The sequence below is a fragment of the Halichoerus grypus genome, chromosome 3 (assembly GCF_964656455.1).
Source record: "Halichoerus grypus chromosome 3, mHalGry1.hap1.1, whole genome shotgun sequence".
Taxonomy (NCBI): domain Eukaryota; kingdom Metazoa; phylum Chordata; class Mammalia; order Carnivora; family Phocidae; genus Halichoerus; species Halichoerus grypus.
This window is the reverse complement of record NC_135714.1, coordinates 130031307-130046584: the sequence shown is the minus strand read 5'-3', so window position 1 is coordinate 130046584 and position 15278 is coordinate 130031307.

Sequence of the window (15278 nt, the reverse complement as noted above, 5' to 3'; positions counted from 1 at the left end):
AGAATGTTTTGCTTATCTCATCTTTGCTAACAAAACCGAGACAATCCTGGCGTTGTTGTGGCTTTTCTCCCTTGTCTTTTACAAATGGCCCACGATGCGGGCTATGAGACGGGCAGGAGTGTGTCCTGCGGGTCACATCCCGAGCCTCGCCACTTGCAAGGCCTCCTCGGAGACCGCTTTTTATTTGCCACTGAAGCCTGGGGATTGCTTCCAGATGCTGCCCACGTGGCCTCACGTCATTTCTCACCAGGATCATAATCCTGGCTCACAAATGATGAAGAGGGGGTGAGGGAGGGCCAGGACCTGGGGGGGTCCCCAGGGTCAGGTCCAGTATGCTGTGTTCACATGAGAGGGCCCCTTGAGCCCCCAAAGTGCCACCTGTAACCTCAGCCTCGAGCAAGCCCCACTTTCAGAGTAGGGGAGAGCAGGAGGCAGCAACCTCGGGGCTGAGTTTGGGACTGTTTCTGTGAGGCTGAACTTTCCTATAAGAAAGGTGAAATGATGAGTTTATGTTTCGTTTATGCCGTCAGACAGTCGGGTCTCAGCGCTCAGGGGCCCTGGGATGCACCTGCTGGCTGTTACCATCAGTGTCTGTGATGATTGTGCTTCAACCACCCAGGCCACGGATGCCTCTGCTGGATGCTGAGAAGCGCTGCCCCCAAGCTGTCTCCTCAGCCTGTGGATGAGCGCTCACCGAGAGCAGACTGTGGGCCTAGGGCTCAGGAAGAGACTACTCTCAGCCACAGAAAGAGGTGGCCCATCCCATTGCAAACTGAGAGAGGTGGGGGGTGGGGGAAACCTGGAGCAGCAGAATTGCTTGAAATTAGGTGGCTCTGGTTAAACCCCCTCCCCGCACCCCCTGCCTTCCCCAAAGGGATCTTATGAGTGACAAGTGGAAACTTGGCCAGCCTCTCGCTACTGGAAGAGAAGGAGGCTGGGAAAGAGGGCTGAGGCAAGAGCAACGAGAAATGAGGTCTATGATTTCCTCTTTAGAAAAATCCAGCTCCGTGGCCACTGTGATTGCTTTTATGATTTGGGCAAGTAGTCTAAGGCCACCCGATCTGCTTTTGCAAGTATCAAGTTCAGGTCCCAGGGGAAGCTAACCGACATATCTTACCTCTCGTGCCTTTCCTCTTCTCATTATCAAATAGGGCTTAAGAGTGTCTGTGGCAATATTTTTCCCTCTCCTCCATTGACCCCACATCCGGGAGATGGAGGATTCTCTGCTGACTGAGTTCTATGGACTCCATTGCCTTTTTTTGACTGTAGCACATTTTGTCTGTGAGGTCCTGGGGAGTCCAGCTTGGCATTCTAGACCCACACGCGTCAGGGTGTCCAAGGTTGAAAGTGGGAGGGCAGACGTGTGTGGGGGGAGTGGGGCTCATAAGAACAGCCCCTAGGCTCCCAAGCAGGGTCCAGGAGGGCTCAGCCCTGACTATGTTTTTGTCACTTACTCGGCTCACACAAGGAAAGACATGGGGTTCACTCTCTCCGGGTCTCCATTTCCTTGTCCATCAGAAATGACTGCTAATCCTGGCCTGTCATCCTCATGAAATCGTTTTAGATTGATCTTGTAAAGCTGGTAGACAGCATTAGGCCATGCCACTCAGCAGAGCTGCTAGGGAAAACTTGCTAGAAATGCTAAAGACTGTTAGGGTTATGGGTCAGCCTTGGCCCATGGAATCTAAGATGTTAGCGGAGCTGTCTGTGGCCTTGGGAGTGCTGAAGTTCTCTTGTTCTAGATGTGAAGGCAGGCTCAGCCTGCATCTCACGGGCTTGGATTGCTAAGCACAGTTAAAGTTAAACCTTACGGAGGGCTTTCTATGAACCAGAGACTGTGCCAGTCAATCCTCTTCAGAACTGTGTGAGGTACAAGCACTTTGTAGACAAGGACACATTGGGGCATGTTGAGGCAAAACATCTTTCCTGTGACTGTACTGTTAATAATAGGCCAAAGCAGTATTCGAATCCATGAAATCCGCTTTCAGAACCTGAGGGTGGCAGGGGAAGCCCTATGGAAGCGTTGGGTGGCGGGGAGCACATTCCAATGCTGACATCATCAAGTCACTGAGGCACACCCCCTTCACCTCTCTGGGCCACAGGTCCCTCACCTGTACAATGAGGAGCTTCACAAAGGTCCCTTCTATCTTTAAAAGCCTAGAGAGTTGAAGTTTACCTGTAGTTGGGGACAAAGTCTTCCTGTAGAGTAGCTGGACAGCCACCACAAACAGAAGCTGAAGAAATCCAGATGTTATCAGAACAACCACAAGCAGGATTACTGGCACAACAACGAGCCCTCATCGACACTTGCTAGGTGCCAGGCACTGAGCACTTGGAAGTCCTTGTCTCATACAACAGACTTCTCAGGTAAGGCCTAATGACCTATTTTGCAGGTGCAACAACTACGGCCCAGAAAGATTAATGAACTCACTCAAGGTCACATAGAGGTCTGGGGCATTTCTCCCTGCACTCTCTGCCCACCAAGCTCATTCCCTTCCACCTTATGTCTAATGCTGCTGCACACCCAGGAGGTCCAGGGAAGGTAATGTTTGGGGTTAACACCAGAACACGCCACCAGTTGGGGATAGATATCTGGCCTGTGGAGACTCCTTTCAGGCCTCCTAAGAGCCGAAGCTGGGTTCTGGGAAGGACAGGTCAACCCCAGGACATGGTTATCAAACAGGTCAGCTTCAACGGGCAGCCTTTTATCTGCTTCTACCTTTAGACACCTTGGGGAACCAGATCTTGGAAACTCATGTTGGAGGGATCTGTCCCCACTTTCTTCCTTTTTCATTAAACATTGAATTTAAATGTCAGCAGAGAGGTGGAAAATAAATAGGCTTTGCAGCGATGGGTAATCACGGTCCACATTTTCCAGGCAAAATTTAACTGCAAACCAGAAAATGAGTGTAAGTTCCAGGGAGCAGGGAGGGGAAGAGGAAGGGCGTGGTTTCTAAGTGCTATGAGGGATGGCGCAGAGTGGGCAGAAGACAGTCAACAGTCTTTAGGTCACAGGACTGCCCCCCGGGAAGCTGAGAAGAGGGAGGAGGATGGAACGCTGGAGGATCTATCCATGTTGGTCAGAGCCAGCAGTCTGCTGTGACGAACACCCAAAGCTTGGTGGTGGCTTAACCCCAAGTGTTATTTTTCTCTGGCATCACTGACGTCATAGCCCAATGTGAGTTGGAGGCGGGGGTAGGAGGGCGGGGTGGGGAGGCGTGAGGGGAAGGTGGTAGGCTCTGCTCCACCTGGTCATTAGGGACCCAGGTTCCTTCACCTTGCATCTCTGATGTTACCTCCAAGGCTGGGGGCTCTTCACTGTTTCCTCTGCCTTCAGCATGAGGAAAGAGAGATCTCGTGAATAAGACATCCCTTCTCTCACCACCTGGACAGTACACCACACTCCCTCTCATATTCCAGAGTGGGAACTAGTCATCCTCATGAAGGATGGATCCACCTGCAAGGAGACTAGACGTTAGCATACTGGAACTGCCAGGAAAATGAGAAACGGGCTTGCTGAGCCCCTGGTGTTGTTCCTGCCACATTGAACTTCTGGGTTCCCCAAAAGTTGATCCCTGAGACCTTCCTCAAATGCTAATAAAACCTACTAGGTGAAGGTCTCAAGAAAGTCCCAGGGGATTTCATCCTTTTCTTTGGCGTGTATATAAGAGCAGATAGAAAAGCCATTTAATGGTTTTCTAGTGGCAAACGGTGCTGTAATAAAAATCCTTTTGGTTCTTCTGATCACCATATTCCTATGGACAAAGACCCAGATCAATCTGCGCATTCTGAAGGTAATGGTACATTTAGTATGATCTATAGCTGGTGGCTGTGCGTTAGCTTTCTGAGTCTGGCTACTGCCTTATCAAAGCTTATGATGGTCATGTGTGCTCATCTGAAGACGGGTAAATTCAACCAGTGGTTCTCAAACATTGGTGTCTTTTAGGATTAGCTGAAAAAACCCTGTTAAAATGAAGATGTTTTCCCTCCCACCACCCCAGTGATTCAAATTTTATGGGTCTGAGGTGGGATCCAGACCTGCATTTTTTAAAAAGATTTTATTTATTTACTTGAGCGGGGGGAACATGAGAGTACAAATTGGAGGGGGGCGTGGGCAGAGGCAGAGGGAGAAGCAGACTCCCTGTTGAGCAGGGAGTCCGATGCCTGGCTTGATCCCAAGGCCCTGGGATCATGACCTGAGCCAAAGGCAGATGCTTAACCGACTAAGCCACCCAGGCGCCCCAGAATCTACGTTTTTAAGAAGCATCTGAGATAAGTCAAAGCAAGGTAAAGTCCTGGGGAGTCCAGCTTGGAATTCTAGACCAAAGATTGCAATCATTGAATAAAACCACAGTTCAGTTCCGCTGCAGGGAGATCATTTTGGAATATACTTGAGTCCAGAGTACTTGATACAGCGGATGTCATCTTAAAAATAAACAAGCAGATGGGGCGCCTGGTGGCTCAGTCAGTTAAGCGTCCGACTCTTGATCTCAGCTCAGGTCTGGATCCCAGGGTCGTGAGTTCAAGGCCCGCATGGAGCCTACTTAATAAACAAGTAAACAAACAAACAAGCAGACTTGTAACTTGACATAATACACTGCAATGGAAAGTACAGTCACTTTGGGCCACAAGTCAGATGACATGGGACCACGTCTTAACTGTTATAACAGTCAAACCATGTAAACTTAGTTCTGCAAAACACTTATAAAATACACTTCCTGTTTCTTCTTCAGAGAGTGGGAGTAACAGCAGCTCCACACTTACCTTACAAAGTCATTTGGATGATCAAATACATTAAAGTATGGTGGTGCTTTGAAAACTATAAATTTCTATAATAGCAGCAGGTAATATCAATATTAGATACACCTAGGGAGTTATTTACACTACAAAGGAATCATTTGCCTTACAAAGAGAGTCCATAACATTCTTTAACATTTAAATGCTTGCTTACAGAAAATTAATTGAGGAATAAGGCCAAAGGAATGCACTATTAATGCATTGTTAAAATATTAAGTTAATAAATCAGAACTAAGTTTTCTGAAATGATCGTCTAAGCCAATAGGTTGATTTTAAATATTCAATTCACATCTATCCATTGCTAAAAGCAAGGTACAGCTCTAAATATATCTTCTTCATAATTGTTACTAATAAAAACAGAAGTTACCCTGTTATTTTTGCGTATATAGTTATTTTATTCTGCCTTTCCCCCAATTTCTTTCCCATTCTGCTTCTCAAGAACAATTATTCAGAAAATAGCAGATGGGCTTATCCCCAACACTTGCCTGTGTTCCCACTAATCCTCATCCTAGGTCCTAAATCCACATCTCTGAGAAGCAGGACTGTGCTGTGGTGGAGAAATTAGAGAAACTGCATTAAAGGCCTCCAGTCCTTCCCCTCTGGCTTCTGACACTAAGGCCAGGGATGCAGAAAGTAGAATTGTAGGTTTCTAGCTCTGCCATTGCAGGTAAAGATGGTGTGAGACATGGGCATCCTTAGGGGAGATGGTAAATTTGGTATGAATGAATAGAATGGAATAAGGACAGGGAGGACTGCTGAGCTCCATCCAGTCAGGTGGTAGGGCTTTCTGGAGAGCTGTGCTAAAAAGAATTCTGAAACCTTACCTGGACACATCAGAAAAGAAGGCCTTCACTGATTAGTGATTTCTGCCATGGGCAAGGAGTGGGAAGGAGCAAAACAGTGCTATTCTTAACTAAGATGATGGCCAAGGAGTGGGAAGGGCTGGAAAAAAGAGATGGATGAATAGATTTCTAGGAGTTCCTGGCAGCAATGTAACTGGCAGAATATATTGCTTTTCTGTTAATATTTCCCAGACTTTCATCTTCCAAACCCCACTTCCCATATTCCTCATCAAAACTACAACACATCACGCATGTTTATAAACTTGTTTCCTTGTCCTTATCCCTCAACTCCAATGATCTCCCTCCTACTGTCACCTTTAATCTTGTGAACCCTTGAAAATTCCCTCTGGCCCTTGGAAGTATCTTCTTTTCTTTTCTTTCACCTCGAATTTCATAGTATGTGATAGTAGGTAAGGTATTTGTTAACTGGTTTGATTTTTATTTCATTTGATATACATTGACTATATGTGATGTACCAGTTTTCCAGGGCAGATTTTGTCATCCTTGGGTAGTGAGGCCCAAGAGGGAAGGAATCTTGCTGAGTGGTGCTCTTTGTACAGCGCTTTGCTGTGGCTCTCTGTCCAGGACCCTGTTTCAGTACTGAGGCACACATTTTCCCAGATGCTGGTCATGTTGACAGCTGACAGGTCTTAGCTCCCTGATGAAGGGCACCAGCTTCTCTATACATCCATTGGCTAAAAGATGGTGGCTTGGATAAAGAGACTGACATGGATTCCAGCCCATTCTCTTGGCTTCCAGCTTAGCCTCATAGGTTCCAATTTGTCCTACTCCCCCCACCTCACTTCCATCTTCTATTCTGACCACCTGTCCTGGAGACTTCAGGCTGTAGCACCAGATAAAGAAATAGAAGTCTCACAGAAACAGTATAACCAGCTCCCATGATAACATAAAGCCAGATCCCTTTAATAAATGAGTAAATACCACATCATATCATATCATATCATATCTTATTTCTTTTTTTCATAATTAAATCAGCTACAAATGCTATCTGTCATCTGCATCCATCCCTCCATCCTTCCATCCACCTATTTATCGTAGGGGTTCTCCTTCTTGATCAAACTCTAACTGATGCAGTCACCTTCTGGGAATTGCCCTCAGGTGAAGGGAGTTGCTGAGACCAAGGTTACACCCTCTCTCCCACATCCAGTGACTAGTTAACATGGGGTTATAAAGGCCCAGCCCTCTTGCTTCAAAGTGGGACAACTCTAAAGGGTCTTTCCAGCTCTTGTGCTCACCGTGGGCCTGGCTGAAGTCCATTACCACTGTACCACAGTTCAACAGCTCCCTCTACCCAACCTTGCGTTCTTCATTCCCCGCTCACCCTCTTGCTCCCCTGCAGCAGTCATCCCCAACATACTTTTAATAAACTGCCTGCACGCAAACACTGCCTCAGAGTCTGATTCCTGGAGAATCCAACTGAAGACATGCTTAGTTCAGTCCCATTCCTTTCAGTTTAACCAATTTTTATTTAGCATGTACTTAGGGCCAGGTACTGTGCTAGGCACTGAAAGTACAAAAATGAATTCATTGCTGCTCCAAAAGAACACATATCTAATGGCATAGGCAGAAATATGAGCCGGATCTTTTTTATACAGGAAAAACAAAACAAAACAAAGAAAAAAAAATATGAGCCGATAATTTCAAGATCTAGGCATGCTCAGGAAAGCTGCAATGGTAGCATATAGCCCCTAAGGTTCAAGAAGGTCCTCCTGGTATACCTGAACTGAGTCTGGAAGAGTGAGTAAAAGTGAGCCAGGCGAGGTGGAAAGTGCATTCTGCCCAAAGACATAGGGTCCTACAAGAGCGCAGAGAATGCACCCTGGTGCTATTAGAGAGTCAAGTGTAAATGGCTGGAGGGGTATGGTGGAAGAGATGTCAGGCCAAGGAACTTGGGCTTTATTTTATGGGCAGTGGAGAACCATTGAAAAGGTTTCAGCAGAAGGGCAATGTGGTCAGGTTTATGTTTCAGAGACTTCACTCTGATGACCATAAGGGAGGTATGGCAGATGTAGTGGGCTTAGCACATTTATTCTAATCTTCTCCTAGAGAGTCTGCCTACACTGCAGCTCTGCAGTGGCTAAAAAGCTCCAAGTGCCCTTGTAGTACTCCATTGCAGCTAGGGTTCTGGGTATGACTTAGGTTTTATCACGCAGAAGTATTTGCCCAAGATTTGGAAGGTGGAAATGAGGCAGAGGCTGGGCCCCTGCTGGTTGGGTAGGCCCCCTCACTCGTGGAGGGGCCAGGGTTTTCGGCAGTGGTTTCCCGATCGTGGCTGCTTCTAATCATGGCTGTTTCCTAATTGTCATGGCTTCCTGAGCGTGCTGGAATGCTGATTATGGCTGTGGAGGCGTGGCTTGGGGGCTGGCAGCGGAAGCACAGGCTTCTGTATTTGGCACACAGCTTCCTGATTGTAAAAGAGGCAGTAGTCCCCTTGGTAGCCAGGTTTCCAATGTGGCTGTCAAAGCCACTTTTAAAAGGCTCAACCTGTTTCTTCAGCTTTCCAACAATTCTGTAAGCCATTTAATGCCCTCTAAGCAATCACCTTCCACCCAAACTGGATGGAGTGGATGCTTTTCTCTGTACCTGAATTCTGATTAATATTGGGACAAGACTAAGCTTGTCATAGGGTTGTTGCAAGTGTCCAGGCTGATGAGAAAGAGCGTTGTGGGGACAGAGAAGAAGGGACACATTAGAAAAACATTTGGGGGGTAAAAATAGCAGTACTTGGGGATTAATTGGGTGTCAGGTGTGCGAGGTGAGAAAGAAGCAATTGCTAAGATGACTATTTCCTGAAGTGGGGAACTGATTGGAGAGAAATCCAGATAATAAGATGAGGACTTCTGGGGAGAAGCAAGCTTGGGTATAGGAGGTAAAGATTGATGAGTTCAGGTGCCCATTGGGGTATTCAAATAATTTCTCTCTTTTTTCATAATTAAATCAGCTATAGATGCATAATTATTTATTAATATCCATTTCTCCCCTGAATCTGTGAACTTCATGACAGTAGGAACTACATCGTCTTGTTCACATCTGGCACCGTCTGGTACAGAGTAGGTGCTTGATAGACATTTGTAGAATGTTGAATAAGTGTGTTGGATAATAAAAATTGTAATGATCGTAGCCAGCACCATCAAGATGAGCAGTCTCAGGCACTGCGGCTATGAATAGTAATCAGACACTCAGCAGTTGATGATGATGATGATGATGATGATGATGATGATGATGATGATGTTGTGTTTGACCAGGAGCATCTCTATGGTTAGAAAATCAAGCCAGAGGTGTAGAATTTCATCAACATTCCTCCAAAACCCAGAAAAAGAGGCCAGAATCTCCTACTTCAATCAAATTATACTTCTGTTACATATTCATTAAGTGCCAATCGTGTAGTAGGCCTATTAGGAGGTTTTCCCAGGTGCTTTGCAAATGGAAAGACTTCTGTTGATCTGTCATATACTTAGTGCAATTGCCAGCTCTTGTGAATCAAAGCCAAGTTGACTCCAGCAACCCAGGGTAAAGCATGCCCTCAGCCAGACTGATTTCCTGCAGCTGCTCACAGGGTACGGCAGCAACCTCATCATTATCTGCAACGTGGTAATTAAGCCGGGCTGTGATTGGGGCAGGCTTTGTCCCTGTTTAGCTCATTCACTACAGTACCCTGGGCTTGCTGTACAGGCCCTGCCTCCTTCTATGTGGGTGCTTGAGAGGCCGTTCTCTGATCCATCAGTCCTGATGATGCGTTTTAAAACCATTAACGATGCCCCCTTCTCTTCCTGAAGTGAAATCCATAGATAACACAACCTATATGCACACATAATTTCAAATAAATCAGTATCTTGCCTAGTGGTAATATCCAGGCACTCGGGAAAATTGTTTGATGATGATGATGATGATGATGATGATGTGTTTGACCAGGAATATCTCTGTGGTTAGAAAGTCAAGTCAGAGGTGTAGAATTTCATCAGCATTCTCCTAAAACCCAGAAAATAGGCCAGACTACACAAGGAAGGTAACTCACAATAAAATGATGTGTATCTCAACATGCAAATGAGGTACTACCAGTTCTGAGGAAGTGCCCCATGCCTGCACTGTGTGAAATCCTCACGCATGTGCTTGCACGTGCTTACAGATGCAGACTGGAAATATGGTACATCGGTGCCTGGAAACTATGGCTGGTATCACTGTCAGGGATGTGTTTACCGGAATCGTCAATAGTCTTCTGATAAAGTCCCAAGCGAAACAAAAAACAGTCTTTCCTTGATTTGCACAGTAGTCGCATTCTTTGGAAGTTTACATTATACTGTACACATTATACTGTACACAAACCCCCCCAAGCCCCAAAACTTCAAAAGTTCTAGGTTCTAGGTTCAGATGATTAAAAACAGGTTTTTCACCTACGTCATTGTCCAGTAGGACAGACAAAGTTATGTAGGACACAGACAAGTCTTCCCTGTGACAGCAGTCCCAGGCTGTGGTCCACTCAATGCCAGCACAGTCACTCAATCACTGTGACCACCTGGAAAACTGCTCTCCGCCTTCCAAACACCCCGAAGGGGCAGCACCTCCCCATTGAAAACCACAATAGGCCAACATGAGCTCCCCGGTCCCATCTCTCCATTCAGCAAACTGTCCACTTGAAAAAATATAGGGCAGGAGGTGTGAGTAAAGGTTTGGGAAGATTACAGGAACCTGAAGTGGTTGTGGATCCCACAACCCGGGCACAAGGGTGAGCATAATAGGAATCTAAGCACACACTTTGCAGGGGGCTCACCTCTGGAAAACTCATAAACAAATAGCAGTGGAAGCTCAGTTGCCATAATGTCTTCTAGTTATACAGGGTTTATGTCTGGGAGAGTGGTTCAGCCTGATGACTTGAAGTCACTATCTAGTTAGAAGTATCCGAGTAAAAAGATCATTAAAAAAAAAAAAAAAAAAGACAATCACATTATCAAAAGCGTTTGCTACAGGCATTTTACTAGGGATTAGGGAATAACTACTTCGGTTCAAATCTTAGCTCTGCTACTCACTAGCTGTGTGACCTTGGGTAAATTACTTAACATCTCTGTGGCTCAGTGATAGGAATAGTGCTCTCATTATGTTTTTTTGAATACATACAGGGTTGTTAGGAGAATTCAGTGAGTTTATATTTGTAGAGTGCTTAGTTAGAATAGTACCTGGTAAATGTAGTAAGTACTCCATATACGCATGTTAAAATAACTAAATGCAGTTGACCGCTGTCAACAACACAGGTTGAAACACGCAGGTCCACTTATATATGAATTTTTTCCAGTAAATACAGTACAGTATCATCAATGTATTTTCCCTTTCTTAGATTTTCTATATAACATTTTCTTTTCTCTAGGTTACTGTATTGTAAGAATACAGTGTATAATACATATAACATACAAAATATGTGTTAATTGACTATTATTGGTGCTGTGATTGTATATTATCAGTAAGGCTTCCAGTCAGCAGTAGGCTATGAGTAGTTAAGTTTTGGGGGAATCAAAAGTTATACATAGATTTTTTATTGTTGGGGGGGGTCAGCCCTCCTAACTCCCATGTCTTTCAACCATACATATGTTTTCAAAACAATGAAAATGTCTCGTTCTTACAAAAAAGATTTGAAAAAATGAGGTATTACAAGCAATAAAGAAGATGACAGATCAATGACACAATGGACACAACAGTGGAGATGCCATAAGCCATTTCAATGAATGCAGTGTTAGTCTGGAGGAGAGATGGGTCCCACAGAGCTGCTCTGGGTGGACCAGCCTGGGCCACCCGGGCCTTGCGTGATCAGAAGAGGCCAAGGGACTAAGGCAGAGTAGCCTCCAGCCCACGGGACTGTAAGTGCATCCTGCATGCTGGGAACTTAGGATGTCCTCATTCGTGGACCCTCACTGACTGAGCACCTACTGTGGGTGGGTACCACGAGAGATGAATGCACTTGTATGTGTGTGCACACACATGTGCATGTGTGTGTTCTAACTCTAAGGGACTTATAATGGAGTATGAGAGATGAGATAGTCTGCAACCAAATTACATTAAGTAACAATTGAACATCGTTCCTAAAGAACATGGAAATGATACCATGGCCGCTCATTTCTGCTGCCAGAGAAGTTATAATAAAGGTAATCGTACATCCTCCTCTCTGTGGGCAAAACTCTCTGTGTCTGCCTCCCTCAAAAAGTGGGGAATCTCGAACTACTCAAACTTCTGCCAATAAAAAAAAAAAAATCTTACCAGTAGAAGCCCCAAACTGTGGAGGTAACATCTGATATATATATATATATATATAATATTGTTTGGGATTGGAGACTAAAGGACAAGAGAATAATTTCTCCTGATCTAAATCTCTTAGTGTTCTGAAATTTCTACCCCTTTGTTATTTTCAAAGGACCAAAATTTGTCGTGGCTCAACTCTAAATAAAAACTAAGTTTAAAAAATGGATGTTAATAATGTGTGGCTTCTTAGAAAAGAAAGGAGGAATAATTTTCAGCCTTATTTTTGTCTTGCTCCTAAACTTTTAAATAACCCAACCCACTGACAGTGGGGACAATACGAAAGTTGTAACAGTGGTAATTCCCGTGGCCAACAGTATTACTCACCAAATATCCCATAAGCTCTCACATATTTCTCAGCCAGCCTTGTAGTGCTGGTGAAGTCTATGACAAGTTTTGGCCAAAGGGCTAGGAGCAGAAATGGTGTCTGTTACTCTTGGGCCAGAGAGACTCATGGCTGCTAGTTACTCCCTCCTCCAATTCTCTCTTCCCCAATCCCTGTAACCATGTAAACCCAAAGCCTCAATCTTAGAGACATGGAAAAGCCTAGATCCCTGAGTCATTGAAGAGAGGAGAGCTGCTCTGGACAGTCACTTGAACTTAGAGAAGATTTTTCATGAGCGAGAAATAAACTTTTGTTGTCATAAGCAAATGAGATTTGGGGAATCATTTGTTACCATAACCTGTCCTGACTAATATAATTCTGTCTCCACAATGGCTCCAAACTACCCCCATTCCATCCTCCTCTCTTGCTTTTCCCATTTCCTTGATTGCCTCTCACTGTGAATCCACATTTTAGTTCCTCTTCACCCTGCTGTCCCAAGGCTTGGAAAACCAGGGGATTTGGCCTTGCTGTTCTGGTTGACCAGGGCACACCCAGTGTGAGACTTCTGGTATCTGCTCTCTGGATGGTTGACCATGGCCAAGGCCAGAAGCTGAGGGACCTGGAGGCCAGGCAGGTCTTAACATCTCCTAGGAGTTAAAAGAGGGAGCTCAGACAGGAACACATAGCAAATAACTGGTCTCATCTCATTTGAGGATCAGGTTCTATGGGAGCTAGAGTGCAGATAACAGAAGGGGCAGGACCTACTCGACTTGACTATAGATCCAGCCCCTAACTAACATAAGCTCTAGGGCATAAGAGGGGCATGATAAATATTGGAACAAATTGATTAGTTTTATGAGTTTCGGGTTTAAGCAATATGGTATGAAATTATGTGTCACTTAATTCATCCTTTACATATTCTAGAGAGCACAGAGTAGTGGAAAGAACACTTGGCTAGAGGTCAGCCAATTGTAGTAAAATCTGGCTCTGTTATAATGATTGTGTGACCTTAGTCAAGTCACTAAGCCTTTCTGGGACTCATTTTATTCATCTGCAAAATGAGAGGATTGGAATAAACAGACCTCTAAGTCCTTACCAATTTTAATAGTCTTTGATTCTATAAATCTGAAACTTACAATCAAGCTAGTACAATAAATGTGTTTGTATGTCTACAAATTCTAGTGGGGCCTATAGTCCTTTCAGACACTGGCTATATTTTAGGAAATTATAATGTTTTTTAAACTTTCATACTTATTTTTTAATTATATTTTCTTGTGTTCAAATATACATTTGAGTTACATGAGTCAAAAACAAAATCAAGGGGTGCCTGAGTGGCTCAGTTGGTTAAGCATCCAACTCTTGATTTCAGCTCAGGTCATGATCTCATGGTTGTGAGATCAAGCCCTGCATTGGGCTCTGTGCTCTGCTTGAGATTCTCTCTCTCTCTCCCTCTGCCACTCCCCACCACGTGCTCTCTCTCTCTCTCTCAAATAAATAAACCTTTAAAAAAAAAACCAAACAAAACCAGGAAGCCTCACTTCTTATCATGATGAGCACTGAGTAATGTATAGAATTGTTGAATCACTATATTGTACACCTGTAACCAATATAAAACTATATGTTAACTATACTGGAATTTTAAAGAGTCTCACTTCTATCCCTGTTTCTCTCCATTCAATTAGGTAACTATTTTTATTAGTGTCTTATTTATCCTTACAATTTTTCTTTATGCTACCAATTAATATTTTGAATTCCCCTTTTCTTACATAAAAGGTAATATTTTATATATATTAGTTCCTTGTTTGCTTTTCTCACTTCAGAAAATGTGCTGGGACTCTTCCCATATCAAAACATAGAGATCATCTTCATTTTTTTTATTGCTGCATAGCATTCCGTTATATGATGGACCATAATTTATTTGAACAGCTCCCCGACAATGAATATTGGGTTGTTTCCAATATTTTATTTCATTGCTGTAATAATAACCTTATATATATTTCATACATGTAGAAGAGATTTCTAGGAGTAGGATTGCTGAGTGAATGCATAAATAATTCTACATTGTGGTAGCTATGGACAGATGCCCCATCACAGAGTAGTGCCATGCTCACTTCCCACCAACACTGCATGACATGTCTGCTTCCTCACAGCCTCACAGAGGATGGGGTCATACTTGAGCTTTTGCTAATCTAATAGGTAAGAAATGGTATTTTCATATAATTTTTCATGTGTATTTATCTTGTTGTCTGTGAGGTTGAGCACCTTTTTGTATATTTCAGAACAATTTGCATTTTGTCTTCAGTGTCTTGTCCTAGGCTCATTTTTCTATTGAGTTTTTTGGTCCTCTCTATTTTTAGAAGCCCTTTATTTATTAGAAAGATTAATGAGCTGAAATCATTTTAACACTTTTCTTCTGTGTTTTTATGGTTTTGAAATTATTTTAAAGAACTAATAACTATTGAGATAATTTATTTAATAGGGGGGAGGAGCAAGATGGTGGAGGAGTAGGCGACCTAAATTTCGTCTGGTCCCAGGAATTCAGCTGGATAGGGATCAAACCATTCTGAGCACCTACGAACTCAACAGGAGATCGAAGAAAAGAATAGCAGCAACTCTGAATGGAAAAGCGACCACTTTCTGGAAGGTAGGACGTGTGGAGAAGTGAATCCAAGGTGATATTTGGGAGGATAGACGGCAGGGGAGGGGCCTCTGTCAGCCAATACCAGCAAGTGATAGAGCCGCGGAGCACAAAATCAGAAGTTTTAGAAGTCGGCTCCCCTGAGGGACATTGCTCCAGTGGCTAAGCGGGGGGTGGAACCCTCGCAGGACAGTGTGGTCTCAGGACCCTTGGGGTCACAGAAAGACCGGGGGTGCCTGAGTGCAGCAGAGCTCCCAGGTATTGGAGCAGGGAAGCTGGCTGCAGAGACGGAGCCGAGGCACGGGCTCTCAGCTCGGGGTTGCCATAAACCGTGATCCGCGGCACAGTCGGGCCACTGCTCTTCCAGCAGGGA